The sequence below is a fragment of the Chiroxiphia lanceolata genome, chromosome 8 (genome assembly GCF_009829145.1).
Source record: "Chiroxiphia lanceolata isolate bChiLan1 chromosome 8, bChiLan1.pri, whole genome shotgun sequence".
Taxonomy (NCBI): domain Eukaryota; kingdom Metazoa; phylum Chordata; class Aves; order Passeriformes; family Pipridae; genus Chiroxiphia; species Chiroxiphia lanceolata.
The window spans coordinates 3,140,001-3,159,399 of record NC_045644.1 but is presented as its reverse complement, the minus strand read 5'-3'; positions in this window follow the sequence as shown (position 1 = coordinate 3,159,399).

Below are 19,399 nucleotides of genomic sequence, written 5' to 3'. Positions count from 1 at the left end.
ATCCTGGTATTATGTTCAGTGAAGACCCTGTCCCCAGTGCAAATTTGAGAGAACATGCCTATGAAAGGCCAAAAATGTTGGTCCGAGGACTAAAATATAAATTTTCTCTCCATGGGGGGGACTAGAGGCATCTCATTTACTTTCCCTGGGAGAACCTTGGGATAAAAAATGATGTTGTTCTTACTCCAGCATTTAGTGACTCAGCCCTTGCCACCCTGTTTGACAAAAGCTACCTGAACCTGTTAATTGTCGTAGATTAACTGAAGTTCTTTTCTTCAGAAAGGGAAATATTCACTTTACCCAAAGAGAAACCCAGTGCTAATTATTATTAGTCTAATTGTTATTATTAATCTAAAGAACTGGCTTGTTGTGAAACACGTTTCACGTGGTGGTGAAAATGGCACTCACGTTTCATTTGGCCTTGTATTTCTTTTTATTTTAATTTGCATAAATGAAGTATTCTCTTTTGCTGCTGTTGTGAATGCGGAATAACTTCACCAGGATGACTGGATTCAATAGGTTTGGCCGTCTCTGAGCATGTATTTTGTGCTGAGCACATGTCAGGCTCAGACACCCTCTTCCCTCCCCTCCCTACGGAGTGAGGCCATTGTAGGATTTCCCACTGAAAACTTTCACAGCTCACATAGCTGAATTGATTCTCCTTTACTTTTGACACCGAAGGTGATATCCGTTCCTCCAGGATAAAGTGCTACATTTGCTCACCTAATAGCCATACTTTTTGCCCAAATGTTGCCATTAAAAACTCAGGTATGGCCATTAGGCTCTCCCTAGAGTAAGGCTGAAGAAAATTCAGGACTAAACCTAAGCTGTAATTACCTCACTGAATGTTCATCCACTCACACATTTTTCATCCACTTTGAAATTGCATTCCCCCAGACGTTCCCTGTATTCTAATGCCTCTCCTGCAGCTTTTAGCTCGAATCACCAGAGTAATTGGTGTCCTTCGTTACAGTCCAGGCAAGACTAAATGCAGAGCTAACACCCCATACTGCAGTGATATGAATCACGTCACCACAAAAAGCCTGACACCTGGGTTTACCACACAGGCATGTGGAAATGAAAAATTGCTTTCGATGCCTCTTTTCTCTGTTATTTTTATAAAAAAAAAAAAAAAAAAAAAAAGGTGGGGAGGGGAGGGGGAGAAAAAAAATGAGAGCATGACCATTACAGAGAGATTTTCTTTTAAAGCCTAGAGGGAAGAAATGCCAGCATGGTACCTGCCTGGGTATGACACACAGAAGCAAATGCAAGCTTTCAAAGGGCAAGTGTGAGTTTCGATGTTATGGAAAATGTGGAGAAATTATAACACCTCTTTTCTAAGTGGGCAGTGTAATTGCCCACAGGCAATCCATGGGTATTCAGCTGGAGTGTTTCCCTCCTGTTTTAATAAGTACAGTACTTCTTGCTCAGGCATAGGAGGAAGAAAGTGTGCGGGTGTTAACGTGCTCAAATCCATTTTGTGCCATGCCAGGAGGTAAGAAAGGAGTAGTAAAGGCCAAAAGCTGGTGTGCACCACAGAAGGGCTTACTGGTTGTGGTGGCTTGACCCTGGCTGGATGCCAGGGCCCCACCAAAGAAACTCTTTCACTCTGTTCCACAACTGGACAGGGGAGAGAAAATATAGCAAAGGGTTCATGGGTTGAGGTTAAGGACCAGGAGAGATCACTCACCCAATATTGTCAGGGGCAAAACAGACTCAATTTAGGTATATTAATTGAATTTATTACTAATGAAGTCAGAGCAGGATAATGAGAAGTAAAACAAATCTTAAAAACACCTTTCCCCACCCCTCCTTCCTTCCCAAGCTCAACTTCCTTGCCCCCACAGCGACACAGGGAGATGGGAACGGGTGTCACATTCAGTTCATCCCAGGTTGTTCCTGTCACTGCTCAGAGAGAGGAGTTGGAGTCCTTCCCCTGCTCCCTATGGGGTCCCTCTCAAGGGAGACAGTCCTCCAAGAGCTTCCCCGGTGTGGGTCCTTCCCACAGGCAAGAGTTCTCCATTACCTGATGCGATGTGGATCATTTTTCCATAGGGTGCAGTCCTTCAGGCACAGGCTGCTCCAGCGTGGGTCCCCCACAGGCCACAGGTCCTACCAGGAAACCTGCTCCTTCCTCTCTCCATGGATCAGCAGGTCCCTGCCAGGATCCTGCTCCAGCACTGGCCTCCCACGAGGTCACAGCCTTCTTACACTGCTATGAATTTGTCTTTGCAAGTGACAGTCGTGACAGTTGCCTCTACTGATGAGTCTCACCTTACCACACTGATTTCTGTCCCCTGCGAGACAAGCAGGAGTTGGGACTGGTCTTTCCATAATTTTCATGTTGCAATATAAGCTTGGTGTTCACCTCCGAAGTCAAACAGCTTTTATAAACACAAACCAGCCCATAACAAATGAATATTTGTTTCCACTTAAGATAGTCTATCCATCAACAATTTTAAATGACAGTAGTGGCCGTTTAAATGGTAGGAAATAAATAAATCCCATTTATTAGCAGCTGAATTTTTCATGACTATATTGGTATTAAATATTAACTATATGGAATGTTTCTATATCAGCTTCTAAAAGAGCATGGAAATTGGTTTGCAAGAAAATTGTTTGTAGTTACACATACTCCTAAGTCACAGAGACTTCAGGATCTTTTATTACCATTTTAAAGTATGAAGATGCATGGAGATAAATTTACCTGAAAGACAAGCATGCACAAAGGAAAGGGCAAAAAATAATATTTATTGGCATAGTGAAATCCTATTTTCTGTTAGGATTCTGTGTGAAACTAAATAGACATTCATAATATTTAATTTTTTTTACATGTTATTTATTATTTAAAATGAAGTGAACATGATTAACAGTCATGTTGTAGAGGAAGAAGTGAATTCAATTACATGGGACTATAGATTTAGGTATAATAATAACTTCCTTCCAAAGAGGTTGCTCTGAAAAACTCGAAAGACAAATAAGAAATTTGAGTTTGGGGAAAAAAAGTAGGATATTTTGAAAACTATGAATGTTTGCGTGGAGAAGGTGTTATTCTTCCCATGGAAACTCGTGATCATGGATTGTGAGAAACTGCTGGTGTTTTCAGGGAAAATGTAGCTTTTTAGATGTGGTGCTGGGCAAAGCTGTTCTGCCTCTTGAATGGGGGAGAGATAGGTGGGAACTCAGGGAGAGAAAACAGCTCTGGCCTGAGAGCAGTGAAAATCAACGTATTGATGTGGTGATCGTGGTGATCACAGAGAGAAAGGACCTCAGGAAAGGAGGGAAAGACACTGGGACAAGGGGAGGAGTCCAGCTGGGAAGAGAGGGCTAATCAGTGTGACTGAGTGCTTGAAGATAGACAATGGCAGGGAATGATAGGACAAGGGGGAATGTCTTTAAACTGAAAGAGAGTAGGTTTAAATTGAATATTAGAAAGAAATTCCTCCCTGTGAGAGTGGTGAGGCCCTGGCACAGGTTGCCCAGAGAAGCTGTGGCTGCCCCATCCCTGGAAGTGTCCAAGGCCAGGTTGGATGGGGCTTGGAGCAACCTGGGCTGGTGGAAGGTGTCCCTGCCCATGGCAGGGGGTGGAACAAGATGATCTTTAAGGTCCCTTCTGAGCTAAGCCATCCTATGGTTTACTGAATAATAAAAGGGTATCATGCATCATAAATGGTCTTTTCAAGTACCAAGTTATGAGGCAAAATCAGTGTCTGTGTACTCAGATGAGCAATCTTAAGGCAATTCCTGCTGCTTTTCCCACACATAAGTTGCAACCTCAGTGACTGCACACCCCAAGCCACACTCAGCATCAGGGTTGGGCTCATCAGTGCCACAGGAGCCTCTCAAACCACTGTAACTGCTGCTCTGCTGCAAACGTGACACTGATTCATGCAAAAGATGAAGGCTGGTGTTACATTAAGCTTCACATTCCAATCCAAAAGAAGTCCAGAGATCACAAAACCCCTGATGACAACTTTTGGTGATAGTCATCATCAGGTCAGTTCTCTGGGCTAAAGGAACTCTCCCTTCCTCTGCAGGAATGTGAATAATTTGATAACTGTTCTACCTTCCATTGCAAGTTCCCATTGAGATTTTTCATTAGACAGTGCAGGAACCTTGTGAGCTGTAAATTAAATGCGAGAACGGCTTGGCTGGCAATGTGCAGTGATCTTGGGACAGCCAGGGCCAGGGCTGTGCCCTCAAATAAAACCAGATATAATTCCTCTGCTGTCACCACACTTCTGCCATTGTTTTCCTCCCAGTGTAAATCCCACCTGTCTGCTTGCTCTTCCTTTTACAATCCTCAGCCACTGTTGGATTTGTATTTTTATCTTTCAGCAGAAGAGACAAATAGAGATCATGATTTAAGTTTCTATAACTCCCTCCCCTCTAATGCTTCCACAATAATTTCCACTAGACAAAAGCATTGCCCAAAGAAAGAAAAGGATAGAAATATCCAGCTGGATCAGTACATCAAAACTGGAGGTGGCTCTTTGATTTCAAGAGGATGACATCTGTGGTTGTGATCACAGGGCTGGAACCACAACAGGCAAGTGTCTTTAGTGGCATTCACAGGAGTCTGTTGATGCTGAGGAGCTCTGCCAGCCAACACCAGCTCAGGAAGAAGCCTTTGGACTTAATTCATGATCCATTACACTGGCTTTATTCCCCTCTGGCTGCACCCATGCAAGTGTGGCAGTGCCAGCAAACCAACCTTCTGCACAAGGCATGCCATTGCTGCTGAGATGCAGTTCCATCTTGCTCTATCCTTAATGTCAAATTTATGTTTCTAGCTCATTGTGCTAAATTTTGAGATTTGGGGCTATTTCTGGGCAGGACCCAGGCTGAATTCTTTAAGAGGAAATCATGATAATCTTAAAAGTGGACAAGCATAAAATGCTTTGCCTGGCTGTAATTTGGACACAGCTGCTGTCCTGGATTTCCTGTTACATCTCATGTTAAGAGATAATGGAAAGAAAGCTAAAATCTATTTCACCAGAATCTTAAACTGCTTTAATGGAGACTTTAAAAATAACATATACTAATTTAAACAGCTGTGAGGATGGCCAGAAAAGCTGACCCCAACATCAGAAGAAACAGGAGTTCAATGGAAATCCATTTTCATGAAAGCTCACATAAATGTAGTGAATATTGAAAACATCAGAAATACAGCTTCATGATCACCTTGGTGACAGGATTCTTCTCACAATAATTGAAATCAGATCTCAGTTTGAAAACACAAAATTCAAGGAATCACAATTACAATGCCTGAGCCCAGGTTTTAAAAGGCATAAGCCATAGAGAAATGACACTGGGCTATTGCTAACACACAAGAACAATACAATTTAAGTCAGGCTTAAAATAGTCTCATTTGAACAGTATTCTTATTCTAATATCAGGTTTCACAGTGAATGACTTTGATGTGCCATTTTCCTTACTCCAACAAAATGTTCTCTTCCTTCAGGAGGAAACAAAGGCCTTTGCTTGGCCAAGTTATACATGTCAAAAATATCGAAACTCCATAAAACATCTGGTTCCCTCTGTTTCCCAGGATTCTTATTTGGTCACTGACTGAACTCTTATGGTCCAATTAATTAAATTAATGGCTATCTCATAAATTTAAAAAATATATATCCCGTGTCCTTAAATCTCTGAATCCCAGCTGGGAACCTGAAAGGCGTGAAATACACAGTAATCATCTCACATCAACAGAAACTGATCTTAACGCTGTAATTACATGATAAATGTCTTTATGACACATGGCCACTATTTGGTCATGCCCTAGAGACAAATGCTAAGAGCCAAGAGAAGGGGGAGGGGGGGAGGAAAGGTACCTGATAGCCAATCCCTTCAGCCTGTTTGCAATTTCATTGGCTTTCTTTCAATGACCTGAGACTTCCAAGAGCATGATAGATATTTCCTAAATATTTTACATTCAGGTAATTACAGTAGTATATGGATTTGCTAGTCAGCTTAGAGGAGACCAATTAATTGCTGCAAATCATGGTGTAAGGGATGAGCTTGCAGCAGGAGAAGGGTCACATCTTAATAAAAGAGGCAGAGCTGGATGCATATGACTAAAGTCAGTCTCATGCAAGTTTACCACAGGCTGATAACCTCTACAAAATTTGCTTAGGCAAAATCTTTGTATATTTGAGGGTTTGCCTGAGTTAGAACCATTGACTTAGGCCTTAAATGTCTGCAGTTTGCTGCTGGCCAAGCACTAGAGTAGAACAATTTTATGTCATATTTTATTTCAGCACAACATCCTTTATTTCATTATTCATTTATTTCAATTGCACATGACTCAAGCTTGATTTTAATTTTTTGTCTGGTCTGTTCCAGGTTTTTTCTCTCCCAAGGCACTAAATTGACACACTCCTTCAAAACACCAAACTAGGCAGGTTTGGGGCTGTGTTCTCAATATCTCTCTAGTCCCTTAATGTATATAATACGCAAAAAGAGCATCAGCAAAACATTTGTGGTGATATGAAATGCACTTACCTGACAAAGAACATTGAAGGTCCCTAATATTTGAGTCTACTGAAACTTGCTAGGACAGACCATACACTGAAAATGTTATCATCCACTTGGGAAACTTATGGACAAAGTACCAAAAAAAGCTTCTTCTATTTCAAATTTTGTTTCTGATGTGTCTGATGAAGGCAAGGTAAGATAGCCAGATATTTATTTAACCTTGGAAATCCTTAAACTGAGTGAAAGCACGTATCTCTTTGTTAAACATGTATTATTTAGTATAACGTTTATTGAGAAAAGTGAAAGAAAAGAGGTTTCAATGGTTGAATTTTAAACATGCAAGTCCTTAATTGTTCAGAACTCCCCACAGGAGGCAGTTTTGTGCTTTCCAAAAGGTACAAAAAGATTTATTAAAAAAGACTCAAATTACTGGTGTTTTATCTACTAGAGGAGCAACATCAATAGTTGTAAGAACTGATGATGACATAGGCAGCTAAAATTCTCAAGGCTTGCAGATACCTTTCAAACCAAAAAGTGGGATGGAAATTTCTCTGGAATTATGTTTTGATATCTCCCAAGCCACAGAAAACACGTGTGCATTTATTTTTCCCTGTCAGGTTATAAGCATGAGGTCACAGTTTCAAGTACATCTGAGTTGCAAAGGAGCTTAAGTGAATAGTGCAGCAAAGTCATGATCACCCTGTTGATTAAAATGATCTTTCTAGAGCATCAGCATTGCTCTCATATGCCTCTCTACTTCTGTTAATTCTGCATCATAACCAAATGCTAATTTTGACTGGAAAACAAGGCAACATGATGACTTTTCTCTTCTTTATCATACCAGTAAACTGAACTGCATTACAAAGAAATTGGGAGCTAGCTGTAGCAAATCATATCAATATTTTTGTACCTTAATCTAACTCATCTTCAAATACACCTTGAAAATTGTTTTTGAAACAGTTGTTTCTCTAAAAGCATTAGATCTTACTTACTGCCAGTAATCAATGATGCTTCTCAAGGTTAATGACAAAGATAACTTGGGTTTTTTGGTGTATACACGACTTCTCCTATTGACTTCAGAGGCAGCCTATCTCAAGACTGAAGCTGGCATTCAGAATGGAATATTAAAGAGCCAGGTTAATCATTAGTCAGCATCAAGATGTAATTATTTTGATGTGAAATGCTATTCCATATAAAACTCCACCAAGAGATCCTGCCTCCTGCATTACTTGAGTTTTACCTCTTTTTTAACTTAAAACTGTCAGCTACTTAAAAGAAACATATGTTTTTACAGCTTTTTAGATTAAGGCTTTAACAACAACTGGCTTTTGCTCCATGCCTATTCACACAAAGCAGAAAATAAAAAAGGAGAGAACCTCAGTGCTCTGATCACATTTTATGGCTTTACTGTGTATTAAATGCAGCAATGACAGGGAAAAAAAAGGCATGTAAAGTATCCTGGAACAATCATCTTGCTTTTCAACAACCCCTGGGGTATTTGCATTCTACCACACAAGGAAAGTATGAACACAACAATCCTGACAGGCTCTGTCTGTCCTGCATGGGGGGAGCCCTCCTTGTCTCTACTGGGAGCATCCCTGGTGTAAAATGTGCTTTGGGGGAGTTGTTACCTGTCCTTATAAGAGGTTAAAACATGACGATAAACTGAAAAACAGTAGGTTTAGATTGGATTTTAAGAAGAAGTTCTCCCCTGTGAGGGTGGGGAGGCCCTGGCACAGGTTGCCCAGAGAAGCTGTGGCTGCCCCATCCCTGGAAGTGTCCAAGGCCAGGTTGGATGGGGCTTGGAGCAACCTGGACTAGTGGAAGGTGTCCCTGCCCATGGCAGGGGGTGGAACAAGATGAGCTTTAAGGTCCCTTTTGACCCAAACCATTCTAGAATTCTACGATGACAGTGAGTTTCCCAGACTTAAAGAAAAAATAATAATTTATTCAGTAAAATATATCCACACACCATTTTTTTTTATTTCTAAAATGAACCTCATGACATTAAGGATGACAACAAAAGGTTTTTCCACAGCCAAAGAGCAAGGAGGGTACTGGAGATAATGCAAAAGAACTTCAGGTAGGCAGGGAAGACTGACTTGATGCATTAAATGGCTCTTCACGTAAAGACTTGCTTAATTTTAAGCCTGCAAGGAGTTTTGCATGCTCAAGGTTAAAATGAGTGACAAATAGCTTTGTAGAATGGCAGCTGGAATTCGGGAAAGAAACCAAGTGTGACAATAGGATCTATAATACAGTTATAAAAATACGTAGGTGCAATAAAATGCAAATTTGAAGTACACAACAAACCCAGCATCCGAACTGTTCATCTCAGCCTGGTGTTCTTTGTGCAAAGACGAGTATGTAGAGTGGAATCAGCTTTTATATAACCTTAATCTCAAAGAGCCTTCCTAATATTAAATGCATAAATAAGTGTGGGGTTTTTTTCACTAACAGTCTCAGGAAAAGCTGCAGTTTTAATGCAAATGAGTCCCAAAGAGACAAAGAGAAAATAAATATTTGTTTTTCATTCAGTGATCCTGTTAGGTTTTATCTGCTGTGACCCTCCCCTAGCCTTACCATCAGATATCCATGCAAACAAGGCCATTAGAAATGAGCAGCTTTCTTTGAAATTAAATATAGATTTGCCTGAAATTTTCCTTATCTCTTTACATTTACATTTCTAACAATACCCGTGTATTATTGCTGGGCTCACCAGTAAAATTCAAAGAGGTCATTAATAAAAGCTTGTTCACATATAAAGGATTTTAGTGACTTGTTTTGTGAGGAAAATTCTGCTTCTTTAGTACTCACTGTAATTGCTTCCTTTGGCCATCTGCTAGGCAGGGGAAAACCTGGAGTTGACAAAGGTATTTTTTTACTTATAAACTGTTGGAAACACTAAAAGAGAGACTCCATACCTTGTAAATATTATCTGTGCCATCCTCAGAGGTGAAGATGCAATATGTGCTGTATTTTACTGGCATTGCTTTAAGTAATGAAGTGTCCAGGCTCCTTTTCTGTCCTGTCCCTGCCAGTGTCTGTGACCAGAGATCCCTGTACCTCCCACAACCCTGCTCTGTTGTACCTCCCTTTGCCCTGCCCCTGCTGAACAGCAGGGATATTAAAAACTCACCTGCTGACTTCCTACCAATCCTTTCAGGTGGCAGAAAATTTGGGGTGTATCGAGGACAGGGGGTGTGTCCTCAAAGCAGAGAGGAAATTGGATGCTACCTTCAAATAACATGCAAACAGTTATTTATTTTTCAACATTTATGTATATTTTAATACAAATGTGTTCAAGATCAGGTATGAAGTCCCACTAATAGAGCTTTTGTCTGGGAATCTATGCACGAATGTGAGTTAAAGGTGTACTTGTGCCTGTGAATACTAATGAATGGTAAGTAGGTGCTGAAAATCTTCTAAGGGATGTTGCAATCAGTCAAGCAGTACAAACACCTGAAATGTCCAACTAGGGCTAAAAGAGAAAGAAACAAATGTTTTAAAAATTTTAGAAATAGTCTAGTAAAGACAACAAAGTAATTGAGTATCTGCTAATAATTTTCCATAGGACATTTTAATGGTCCATAGGACAATTTTTAATCACCTGTGCACAAGTTTCCAGTGATGTTTAACCACCTGGAAATTTAGAAAAATTATAATGGTTTCAGGAGTGAGCTAATGGAGCGACTAAAAAGAGCTGACAACATGTACAGAAATTATTTAGGATCTGATTATGTCAAGCTGAATCATAACCTAATTAACTGACACCCTTTAAAGTTCCCATATATTCGCTTTAGGCTCGAGGAGAATATAGTTTCAAAGGCAGCCCATTATATCTTTTCACATGTGAAGTGGTTGAATCACAGCCTTCTCACATGAAGTGAGAAAGCACTAGAGATCTTCGCTGTGCTCACGGGCCACGCTCGTCCCTCGTGTGCAGCGACGCGGCAAGAGAGGCTCCTGTCAAAGACTCCCCTGCTTTGAAGGGCCCTGCCATCCTCAGAGCACTTTTCCATTGGGAGCCTGACAGCCTGATTAAATGAAAGATTGTAATTTCCTTCGGTGGGTTTTTGGATGGCCCACAGAAGCGACGAAACGTTTTCAAATCGCTGCCAACCTTTAGAAGAATCCTCTCTGAGCACGAGGCGGGCGCTTCCCAAAGGGCTGCAGAGCGTTCTGGGATTTGACCTTTCGTTGCAAGAAGAGGTTTTGGCTGCTGCAGCAAAGCCAGAAGCATTTCTTTTGTCGAGCTGCCTGTGTGCTGGTCACCTTGCAGGCTCAAGGCTTTCACAAGTAAAGCAGCCGTCGGGTTTTACATCCACCTCCTGAGACGGCAAGGAGGCAGAGGCTGCTCCTGCCCCTGTGGAAGCCGAGGAGAAAACTCCTCGACTGGGTTGGGAACGTGTTCAAGTAATGAATCAGGTGGTTTTGGTGGAAATTTGCAATTCAAAGGCTGCCATTAGAAAAGTAGCATTTGAGACTGTGTTGCTGTGTTATGCCTCATGTAGATCAGTATCAAATTAAATTTCCCTATTGTACCTCTTATGTTGTTAACACAAAGCAGGGAGTGTTGTTTGCCTCATCTCCATCCTTCTAACTGCAACATCCTTTTCAGTTTAAACTATACAGAAGTGAATAATTATTGAGGCCTTCTGTTTACCATCTTTAGAAGATTTAATTTATCCCAATAAACATTGTGAAGCAGACCTTTTGCATTTGCAATGACATATAATTTACTTGGAACAAATGCTTTGGGTTCAGTATAAAGACCATTCATCAGGCAAATCTGAATCAGAGGCAGCTTAGAAAAAGAATCCTTTGTCTAATTGTTTTCCATCACAAACAACATGTGGGAAGGAGATTTAGGCAATATTTTCAAACATTATAAGCTACATAATTATTGTCCTCGGCAAACCTGGTGATAGTTTCTGCAATCACAATTGCACTTTATCTGTCTAATCACCTATTCACTGTGACCAATTACAGACTTGGCATTGATGAGGAGGCATTTAATAATATTAAATACAAAACCCTAGATTTGAATAATGTTGAGTTTATGACACAAACTAACAAAAGCCAGGAAATTCAAAGGCAGGGTTTACGCTCCATCCTTAATTCATGGCATTCTGCCTAAGCATAAGAGCACATATGAGCACTGCAGAGACCTCCACCACACAAAGATCGTTGCAGTGCTGAGTTACAAAGGAATAATAAAGTCCTGAGATTAATTTTTAATGTTTAAATCTTTTGCAGATGTACCACGTAGCTGCAACGATATCCTTGTTACGTGTTATGTTTGCAGTGCTATTTTACTGTACAAACTTTTGAGGGGGAAAGGAGTGAGAGCCTGAGGTTTTCTACATTCATTTAATGCCACTGTCCTGGCACAGAAGAAAAGTCAGTAAAATTGGTGGTTCCCCCTCATTTTTCCCTCAGATGCTTCTATTGATGCAAGTTTCTCTCTGCAAAAGTGTGGTCCACTGTCAGAGAATGAAACTGGTACACAGAAAGTCCTTCTCACTGGCATAAACTAGAGGAATTTTGAGGCCATTCTAAATTTAACCAAGATGAAATTAATTTCTGGGTACCTTGAGCAGAGAGATGGAAGGAGGGGTATGCAAGAAGGGGTTAGAGTAGCATCTCCTCTGCATCCTCCTGTCACAGGTTCAATCCAGTTTGGCTACTCCTGAAAACAGATCACACTATTATTCCAAGTTTCCATAGATCCTCATGGAGCACAATATGCTAAGATAACATAGAAAATGTATTTTTGTCTCTTTTTTTCCTCAATGAAGGCGCACTTTATTCATAGTTCATGGTGTACACTGCTTTGTTCTAAGTTTTCCGTTTCATGGTAAGAAATGCAGTGGGTCTCAGAGAGATATTTTGTGAAATTGAGTATATAACTTATTATGATCCCATTAAGATCCTGTTACTAATTTTGATTCCATTTATTTGTTATGCTGCGACCTGGAATGGCATCTTCACAGGCAGCTAGACCTGCATGTCATCATAGTTTTAAAACTATACCTTGCCTTGATAAAATGTAATGGCTCCAAAACAGATGTTATGATCTATCACGTAAATCCTTCTTAGTTTGTGGATTATTGACCCAACGGACTCTAATGGGAGTTCTTTGGAGATGTTCAATCTGTTGTATCCGTCCAGCTGCATCTGATGTGCCTCTTATTTGCCCTTTGCAGCTTTAGGGCTATTACGTGAGTCCAGTGGCTGACAATGGATGCAAATAATCCTTATAAATTACCAGATGCAGAAATAGGAAAGTTAACCCCTTGTTTGCTTTCAAACGTGCATTTTTGTGACTGTATTTTTTTTTTTTTTTGTCTAGCAGTACTGTTTTGACAGATACTTTGGCAGAAAAGACGGAGAAAAGGTAGGAGCAGCTATTGATTCTTGTGAGCCTTCAGCTTGGGAAGTGTGAAATAGGAGGCAGTTCCTGTAGAGAAGGAGGAGAATGAAGCCAGAAAGAAGCCCTTCCTTGTCTGTCTCCTACAGCTCTTCTGGGAATGGCAGCAAAGGGAATCACTTTCACTGTCACAAAAAGGAATCAGTTACTTCAGAAACAGAAGCAGATGGGTGAAAAGAGTCTCAGGTGATAGAGATGAAGTTGCTGGCACATACCAAAGAGTTAGGGGCTACTGAGCCCCCAGAGAACCAGCCAACCATCCTTCCCTTGTCCCAGCCCCGTGGTGTCCCCCAGAATTGCCAGCCCCTGGATGTCCCCAGCTTCACCACTCACCCACAGGAGTTACAATCCACCTATTCCTGTTTCAGTCCTAAAAGGTGACTTTCAGGTCCTGAAATAGTTGAATGCTGCATAAAGCAAAAAACTTCACTGGTGAATTCTCAGCAAGCAAGGGGAGAGAGGATGGAGGCACATCTGGGTGATTTTTATATCCAGAAAATAAATTTGATTGCATTTTGAAAAATAATTACTGGCAATAGGTCTTTCTAAAATATTATTTTCTTGAATTTTATTTATAGGACATCCTCTTTATTCAATACAACCTAAATTCTAGATGTCAACAGAGCTTGAATGTCATATATATGCATATATTGGCATGGTTCATATTTATGCCAATATATGTTAAAGAAGCCTTTATTTTCTTCTGAATATTATGCTCATTTTAAAGACAGACCAAAAGAACCCTAGAGAAATCACAGATGACTTCTCATTCATGAGGCATGATTTACCATGGCTGTAATTCTTGACCTACAATTTCTGCAAGACATTTTAGAGCTATCAAACAACAGAAAAAGCAGCCCTGCACTTCTGGGGAATCAGGAGCAAAAGGGTTTTCCTCTAGAAATAAAGATCAAAACACAAATCACCTAGCTGCATAAGAAATACAATTAAATTAACAAATATAATCTATCTTAAAAAAATACATTCAAACATTTAATTTGCATAGAAACAGGCAGTGCTATTCATTTTGAGACAAGAAAATCAAAAGTCATGGCTAGCAGCCACTCTTCTAAACCAGATTTTGAGCACAACCCCCCCAGGGCTGTTTCTACCAATTTTCCAATAAATCATGTAATGACTTTTAGAAAAGACAGATATTTAATTCTTGAATTAGAACTATAGGACCATAACCAAAGACTGACAGCCCTCTTATTCTGCCATACACCCACACAAATCCTTTCAGCTGATTGGCTGTGAAATAATGCAATAATTAGGCAATTAGATATTTGGGAGAATGTAGAATGAAGCACTGAGTGCTGACCTTTATTACATAGATCAAAGTACACTGGAGGAACAGCCAAATATATCTTGTTTACAAGCCCTCCTCAATTTTTTTCAGTGTTTCAAAATTAAGAATTAGGGGTCATACCTCCACAGCTACACATATATTTACAGTTGATAAGAGACACAAAGGAGAAAAGTCACATTCTTTGTGCATAGGAAGCACCAGTTCTTCAATTACTAGTTCTTTATTTGCATATATTGATTTAAACCTATATCATATCTTGAGTAGCAATAAGTTAAACATTATAAACCAAGTGTTTCCAAATAAATTTTCCGTTACTGTTATTGGTGTAACTTGGAAGAGTGGGAAAGAAACTGAAATCAATTATAAATAAAATCAGAAAGTTATAGAAATCACCTCTTCCCTGAGCCCTGCCTTGTCACTAGAGGGGAGGATCTCTGGGCATTCCAACTTACAAAGGAGCTTTGGGTTTTTATTTTTACTCTTAATGGTGAAAAATGTGAGAATTACATGAGGTTGCTGAGGGGGTCTTGGGCCTCCTGGAGGAAGGTGTCCCTGCCCATGGCAGGGGGATTGGAAGTAGATGATCTTTAAGGTCCCTTCTAACCCAAACCATTCCATCCTTCTCTGAAAGCCTACTCATAAATCTGAATAAATACTTTGAAATAAGGCTGTGGGAACATTCAGGGGAAAAAAGGTATAGCTTAACAGGTAAACTAGCTAAAATTCATATATTCCAGCCATGGGGGAACCAAGGGCTACCTCTGTTGACCAAAATCTCAACCCTGTGCCAGGGAAGAAATTCAGATTTTTGTTTGCCTGCAGAGTGATGCTTCTGGAACACCTGGTGATGCCCATGGACCACACAGGGGACGGCTCACGTTTCTGTGGGCAGGCCTGTGTTATGGGGCACACAGAAAATGAGTTTGGACACGATGGTTTTATGGTTTCTGTGTTGGCATCAAGCCAGGGAAGGCAGTTATTTGTAGGAAACCGCAGGCATTGGATGTCAACAAGCAAGGTCTTCAGAGTGTGGCAATATGAGCTGCCAAAGGAGGAGAGAAAAGCACAGCAAAAGTTTTCTTCACTTCTACATCTCTTGGGATTTTTGCACTTAACTTTTATCCTGTGTGGAAAGAGAATAATTTGCAAATTTTTCAAGTAGCTGGTCAGAAGTTTCCAGTTGTCCCCCTTGGTGGCCCTATGCTTGTCATCAGGGACAAAGAACTAATTAGGAGGTGTTAGATAGAGCTTGAGCTTTAGTGGCAGCTCCTCAAACCAGTCTGACTGTGGAGAAACTCCTTCTTAGTCTGTAAAAGTTATGGCATAAAATTTTTACAGCTTGCACAGCTGGAAATTGTGAAAGTGGAAGTTCCCTCTGAGCAAGACCTATAGTGAGATACAAAGTCTCTTTAATGCACAATTTGTGAGTGAAGCTAATTTTCTGCTTTAAGTTGCATATTGTCTCTTTGGGGTTTTAAAAGAATATTCTGGCTCTAAAAGGAAGGAATGTGATTATCTGTGTGTAAGCCTGTGGAGGACGAGGAGAAAGCCTGGAAGTAGGAGATGCATTTAAAATATACTTATTTAAAACAGAAAGCTGGCATCAGAAATTACTCACAGCCCAATTCATCTCCTTCCCCCACCCCTAAATAAAAATACAGTTACATTTGCAATTAAGGAACATCATCTTACTTGAAGCCAGTGCTACTGGAGCCTCCACGGTGCTATGGTAGACTTTGGAAAACCAACCCCCTTTTGCAGAGGTGAATTTTCATAGGCTTGCATTAGTTAGAGGTTGCCTGGGATGTAAATAAAAATATTCAGTTATAATTCATTTAAAATTGTAGCCTGCACTGCTTTTTTATAGTACTCAACAACCATCTGAAAACAGCCTGTGTCATTCATGTGGCCGATAACAATTTAAGAATTTAATTTAGAAATATCACATTCTACAGCTTCTTCACCAAGACTTTTAAAATTAATACACTATAATATTTAAACGCCTAAGAATATACACATGTATATTTCTACATACTTTTTGAGGTTAGGATTCGCATGAATATATTATAAATACATTTTATGTATTCCATAAATCTCAACTCGAAGCAGACATTCTGTGGTTTCCACCCCGATCCCAAGATACTAAAGCCAAGAAGAACTTCTGAACCAACTTTGCTGGGATTTGAGTTAGGTTTTATAACTTTTTTAAAAAGAGGGAAAAAACGAAGCATGAACAGCTCTTTATGACCAGTAAAACTTTTACAAATGAAACTTTGCTTCTTTCATGCACATGTGAGCTGCCTCCCTCTCCCCTGTGTGTGAAGCTCATCTAGATGTCAAAGGACTTTTGAAAGTCTCCCATGTTTTCACATTATGGATGTGGCTTTTAAAAGTTCTACCCTCCCAAACAACCCATTTGAAAAAAATATGTTGATCAGATTGAATAGTTTTATTTGCTTAGATTGATATTAGAGTACTAAATGGGTGAAAACCAGATGCAAATATACTCACTTATAAAAATTTGCTGCTACATCTTGAATTCCTTCTTTCTGGAGTCTGGGGATACTTGATTAGGATATCTGCAGTTATCAGTCAATCCACATTTTCCACTGGATCTGACCCAGTGATCTATGCCGTGGGTTGGAAGCATCTGGTGGGGTGGAAGCATCTGAGGAGCCTGAGAGAACAGACTGTCCCTTTGGAGTCACACTGATCCAAGGTAAAATTTCAGTCCTCAAGGATTCAGAACCCAGCCTAAGCCCAGGGCTTCAAAATTTGCACCTGGATTTGCAGAGGGAAGGCTCTAAAAGATCAGCAGTGTCTGCAGGGGACAATGCACCATCACCTTCCCCTCCCTGTGTATGTGAAGATCTCTCCATGAAGGGGGTCAGTAAGTCACTGTGCATTTTTGGGGCTGAAATGGTTATTTATTCTTTTTTTTATGATTTTTACCCTTGCTGACCTCCTAATAGTAAAGCCAGGGCTGTATGACAGGGTATTGTCACCAGATGTGTTGGTGAAGAGTAAATTCCAGTTGTAGACTAAACATGTACGGAGTCTTCTTGTTTTGGTAGCTGGTCAAGGAATTTTTCAAAACCTAAATTGAATAAAAGAAGAACAGTTATTTCCTTTTTTTCTTTTTTTTTTTTTTCCTGGGTGCAGACAGAATGGAAACCTCCAAGTATGCTCTAAGGGGAGATGTTTTCATGGAATTTTAACTTACAGAGTCAGGATTTGGGATTTATGCCCAAATGTGTATACAGTGCAAACTTAAGAAAGTGAATTAAAAAGTTAAACCAATATATATTTGTACCAAGTGTAGGCAGAGGCTGTGTTACCAAAAATGCTTTCATTTTTAATTAGTATCAGGATCATAATAGAATTTAATAAATCAAGTGAATAAGCCAGGAGAAAGTATGCCTAGTTTAAGCTAAACCTGCCATAAAAGCCTTTTTCCAGTATAGTACAAACAGCAAAATTATTGATTAACTTGTATTGCTCCACAAGAAGAACAAATTATTGCTGATTAAAGCCATGCAGGTGATAAAGGAACTTAACCAACAAAAGCTGGCAGCTTTAGGTTAGGAAACAGCTGTGTCCCTAATTATGCAGTCTGATTTATACTCTATTAAATCAGTATATAAGTAACCCATTTCTCTGAAAGCATTTAAACCTCTTATATTCCACCAAACACGGCAATTTTATTTGAAATAAATGTATCCAGCTCTTTTGGGAACATATGGTATATTTCTCTCTTATTAATAATTCAGTTCAAATGAGCAAAAATTAGTTGGTGCAGTTACAGCTGATTTTGTCCTGAAAAGATCTGCATTAATTTTAGACGTTTTGTAAATTGGGCTATTAAATAAAAGCATTATATGTGAATTACCCTTTAAATTTTAAGCAAGTTGGTAGTTTAATGGTATTTTCTAGTCAGATTCATTTTCGATCTCTAAAAAATTATAGTCATTATAGTAAGACAAATTTTTGAAACCTGCTACTTCCATCCAATTACATATTGTACTAATAGGTAAACTAGGAAACTTTTATGCTTCATTCTTTCTATTTCGTCTTCTGTGTCAGGTGAGAAATTTCTCTCTTCACTTTCTCTTGTGTAAATAAGGAGCTGACCTCCAACTTCCCCACAGATAAAGTCCACCTCAAATATAACTCTGTGATTTCTGCTTCTCATCATTATGATCTCTGCCAGTGGCTGTTCCCACACATCATTCCTGGTACGTGGGCATGTGTTTCTGGGCTGGCAGTGATTTGCATCAAGGAATTAGGAGGAAAGTGAGTACATATTTTGCATGAGAGAGATTTCAGTATGCTGCTGTGTTAGTCTAAGATGATCGTCAGCTCTTTGTGATATATTCTCCTCTCAAAGTAAGGGCATAACTTCTATTAGTGTTAATGGGAGCTATGTTCATGAATCAAAAGGATATGCCCCTGTAGCTTCCAGTTCTGCTTCCATTGCTGTGACCAAATTGGTTTAAAGATGTGTGGATAAAGTGGGATAAGATGTGATGTAATGATGTTCCCGGCTAACTCCTCGCTAAGCAGAAAGTTTTTAACTTTTCCAAGGACATCAAGAACCATGAACACATGTAGTGGTTACCATTAATCCAGAAGTGGAAAACATGAGTAGATCTCTTGGTAGCTATTTTTCCTGGAGTCTTTTGATCCCTTTGGAGGGTTTGTGGTCTGTGTCATGCTGCCTCAAATGAGTTCGTTGCTAAACATTTTTATAATCATGTTTTGCATGCAAGTCTAGGACAAAGAAGCTTAACTCCTTGATTTTATTAACAAATTTGGACCCTTGAGCCAAAGGCATTTTCCAATACACTGTAGAGTATCAAAGAAGCAGTGTTTTCTTTCCTGTTGCCCTGGACTTATTTTTGTAGTTTGGGTTAGTTTACCTGCTGTGTGCACCCCAAGTAGCAGCTCCATATGTGTATTAAAGAGAACAGCCTCTTGGAGTTCCACACAGAGGATACCTCGGAATATTACAGCATCAATCATTCTAATTTTAATAACTGCTTTGCTCACATATCTTCATTCGTGTCTGCACCTTTTTTGTTATATTATCTACCATTTTAGAAAGCTATCTAGCTTACTTACAGAGTTAAATTCAAATAGTCTAAAGGTTAATGTGAAACACTGGCAAGACATTATGAGCC